Genomic DNA, 4,380 nt, shown 5'->3' with positions numbered 1-4,380 from the left:
ATGCTGAGTGCAGGGCATCACCAGTACTGTAAAGTCTCTGGATCTTTTGGGCTTAAATGGAAAAGCATCATCTCTAAGGTGGGGAAGAAAGTACAGGCTTTGTAGTTTCACATAAGAAAAATCCAAGTAATATCCCTTGGAATATTAGCTACCACTGTGGCCTGCTTTCTGTGTGTCAGTTATGGTGCTCCTATTAACTCATTCAGTGCTCAGCCCTAAGTGGTGAAATTATATTATTCCCAATTTTATGAATGAGAAGAGTGAGACTCAGTGGCTTGTCCAAAGTCATAAGGTAGAGTGTTGCAGAACATGGAATCAAATTGGCTGACTGTAAGCCCTCCAATCCAGAAATGTCTGAAGACATGGCAGGAGGGCTCCCAGGGATAAAGGCCACTGAGCTGCCATCTCCTGCCAGATGCTGGGCTTCTGTTCTCCACACTCAGACTCCTAACGGGAACAGCAGAACACTTGTTCACGTTCTCACCTCCACATCCTCTCCCCATAGAAGGGTGAAAAAGAAGCAGAGGAGATCCAGCCACCTCCACTTGCCCTCTCAATGTTTGTCACCATGAGCTGCAGCAATGAGGATGGACTGGACTCTGGTGTGATGGGTTGGCACATGGCCTCAAGTTTCTGGTGCTGGGGTTTGGAACACAGCTGCACTTGCTCCGGGGAGGAAGAGGCATGCTATTTACCAGCACCAAGTCTCTGAACTCATTCTAGTGACCTTTGAGAATTCACTCTCTATGGGAATAAAAGTTGTGGAGAAGGAATTTTTTTATCCTCTACACACGTCTAGGTCGAATTATTATTGCCAAATAAAACAAGTATAATTTTCCCCTCCCATAGTCTTAAACAGACATATTCTAGAAACATTTTGTCCATGTCTTCAGAAGATTGCTTTGCTTTTTCTGGTGTCAGGTCAACAGAAAAATGTGACACCCTGGTCGTGAAAGCCTGGGCCAGTTTCTGAGCGATATCTGTATAACTGGTGGATTTTATTTTGTTATTACTTTCTGTTTGCCCTTCATCATACACTCCTCAATAGAACTAAAGACACTCTCTGTTCTAAGGAAGCTCATGATCTAATGATGCCATTGGGAAGTCACTGGTTTTTATTGTGGATATTTTGCAAATCAAAAAAACCAAAAAAGGTCAATGCAAGTTGTAAACCTATTAAGAAGGAAACGGAGGAGCTACAAAGTGTCACAGAGATTTGTTATTCTTGGAGTTTGTTTTTCTCTCTGTAAGGAAATGGGTTGGTTTTTTTGGTTTTGTTTTTAAAACCAATTGCAAAAAAAAAAAATCCCATTAAACGTGGTGGGAGGATATACCCATAGGACCACTTTATAAGGAGCAATGAGCACTTGAAAATTATCAATATTCCTTTGAATTTAGGAACACTTTGAGTGCTCTGAGTGAATAAATGAGAGGGAGTAAAGAGCTGGGTAAATATGTAAGCTCCATTCTGCAGTTAGTTTTCTAGAGGGATGCTGAGTTATATAAGGAAGTGAGCAAAGCTTAGAGAGCTAGAGTCCAGATGATTCCACCCAGAAGGTTTTCCCAGAGCAGTGGGGAAGAAGAAGAATGCCATTTCCTTCTTACTATCTGGACTGGCTAGAAACCCCTGGTCTGGTGGTTCCACTGGTGTGAGGAGCGTCGCCACCCCTCCCTGCTATTCCCCTTCCCCACCCTTGCCCCTTCATAATTCCCAAGGAACCTGAAGCCCTCAAGCCAGTCAAGCTCACTGAGACTCAGTGTATCTCCCAGGATCTTCTCTGACACATGGAAGAAGAAGGAATATTTCTTAGTTCGATGATTTGCTTCTAGTTTATTTAAGGGTCAACAGCCAAAGGTGAAGAAGGGATGTAAAGACCAGATCTAGGTGAGGCAGTGACGACGGCGGCAGCGAGAGGATGAACAAGTTCGACGCATTGAAAGATAACGACAGTGGAGACCAGGATCAGAATGAAGAAAACAGCGCACGGAAAGATGGTGAGAAGGAAAAAACGGAACAAGACAAGAGTCAGAGCAGCAGCAAGAGGAAGGCTGTTGTCCCTGGGCCAGCAGAGCACCCCCTGCAGTTTAACTACACTTTCTGGTACTCCAGGAGAACCCCTGGCCGTCCCACCAGCTCACAGAGCTACGAACAGAATATCAAACAGATTGGCATCTTTGCCTCTGTGGAGCAGTTCTGGAGGTTTTACAGCCACATGGTACATCCCGGGGACCTGACAGGCCACAGTGACTTCCATCTCTTCAAAGAAGGAATTAAACCCATGTGGAAGGATGATGCAAATAAAAATGGTGGCAAGTAGATTATTCAGCTGCCGAAGGGCTTGGCATCCCGATGCTGGGAGACTCTCATCCTGGCCATGTTGGGGGAACAGTTCACGGTTGGTGAGGAGATCTGTGGGGCTGTGGTCTCTGTCCGGTTTCGGGAGGACATTATTTCAATATGGAATAAGACTGCCAGTGACCAAGCCACCACAGCCCGCATCCGGGATACGCTTCGGCGAGTGCTTAACCTACCTCCCAACACCATTATGGAATACAAAACCCACACCGACAGCATCAAGGACAATTCAAGCTTTCGAAATACAAAAATCACATTGTGAAAGTACACAAGCTGGCAATAATCCTTTTCTGTATGCGTGTGTTTGTCCGAAACGGATGGGAGGTCTCCGGCTGGCCCTTCCATCTGCTCACGGAGGGGACGTCCCCGAGCCTCGTGCTGCCCTTTTGCACTCATTCCTGGAGGACGGATTCCGCTAGACACCCTCCAGCATCGCTGACCTTATAAAGCGGAAAAAATGGAAAACGTGACTTTGTAATAGACAAACTTTTTTTTAATGGGGTTCTGTGGGGGGAGTTCAGCCTTTCCTCTTGCTGTGTGCTGTCCAGATGCCTCCTGGGCATCCTGTCGTGCTCTCCTGTGCTGTACGAAGGGCGTCGTGACCACGTGTACAAGCCAGAGCTGTCGACTGAGCGTGATCAGTATTATGAATATCTGTGCATCCAGGAAAAGCTTTTTGTTGGAGAGTCCTGGAATAGCTATAAATGCTGTCTTCTAGATCTGCCATTAAATTATTGGGACATTTTGTTTAAAAAAAAAAAAAAAGACTAGATCTAAACATTGTTAAGGTAGAAAACTGGTACTTTGAGAGTCGGCATTTCTGCATTCAAGGGTAGAAATGGAAATTTACCTTTGGGGCACCCTAGTCATTTTTGAAGAAACGGCTAGGTGGCCCTTCCTCCATTATGCTGGCCGGTATAGCAGCAGGTGACCTTGTTTTCCCATTTTGGAATATCTGGGGGGTGCATTTTGTTCATTGTTGTATCTGTAGCACCAAGAGCTGTGCCTGGTGCAAAACAGATAAATATCTGTAGGAATGAATGAATGTTTGATCAGTGGAGGTAATTCTCTTAGGCTGCCAAGATGTGAGGGCTGGGAAGCATGTCTGAGAACCCTGCACGGGAGCTTGACATGCACTTTTAAAGAAGTTATATAATTAATAGCGACTGGAAAGAGTTGAAATAGCACGCTTGGCACCACAGTTACTGTAGGCACTTATGGCTTGACCTGAGGCCTTTGCACAGTCTGTCACACTGTCTCCATTGAAAATGCATCTGAGTCCCAAGAATTGGCTTATAAGTGACCTTGGGAAATACAAACCAATCTTAGTTGAAACCTGCCTGAAACTCTGGTTCAGCTGTGGCTGTTTAGCAATATGTCCACAAATAAGGCATTGCTGGGAAACCCAATGGCCTTTATTCTTGTGGTTTGTTCCTAGCAGGAAGCATTGGTGTAGTATCAGGAATGTAGACTTGGACTTTGTAGACCACTTTGCAGCTGTGACATTTTTCTAAGTGTCCCAAGAAGACCAGAGGATCTTAAATGGGCCAGGGAGAGGTCCTTCCAGGTATGTTAATATCTTAGATGCTCTGGCTGAGCAGAGTGTGACTCAGAAACATCCCAGTGGCCACCAGCAGTCACGAGTTTCAGTAAGATGCAGATGAACCAGAGAAAATCAGGGTAACATCACAGAAGATCATAAGGTTTGACATGAGGCTGGTTGATCAGCTCTGAGAGATGGCTGGGCTATCACACACAGCAAATAGCATTATTGCATAATGATGCAGGTTTGAAGCGATATTCTCCATGTAGGCTCATTCAGTCACCCCGACTTGTTCTCCTGGAGGTTGGGGTTTGTGAGAAGCAGGCAGTCTCAGATGACATCTGTGCTGAGGCCACAGATATCCAGGCAGAAGCCTGGCACCTTGTTCTTCTGCATGAGGGCCCTGGGGCCTCAGGGGAAGGTGGAGAGTCTAAGGCCTTCTGGCCATAAGACTGTGCCACCCTGCTGATGGAGGGGCTGA

At 45.8% G+C, this 4,380-nt stretch overlaps 1 pseudogene; it reads left to right on the top strand.

Annotated features, from left to right (window-relative positions):
• The first annotated feature begins 309 nt into the window (after positions 1-309).
• On the top strand, positions 310-2,693 carry LOC103018058 (eukaryotic translation initiation factor 4E type 2-like; annotated as a pseudogene).
• Positions 2,694-4,380: the final 1,687 nt, after the last annotated feature.

The sequence above is a fragment of the Balaenoptera acutorostrata genome, chromosome 1 (genome assembly GCF_949987535.1).
Source record: "Balaenoptera acutorostrata chromosome 1, mBalAcu1.1, whole genome shotgun sequence".
NCBI lineage: Eukaryota > Metazoa > Chordata > Mammalia > Artiodactyla > Balaenopteridae > Balaenoptera > Balaenoptera acutorostrata.
Note: the sequence above shows the minus strand (reverse complement) of the source record. Positions and strands in the feature narration are given on the sequence as shown.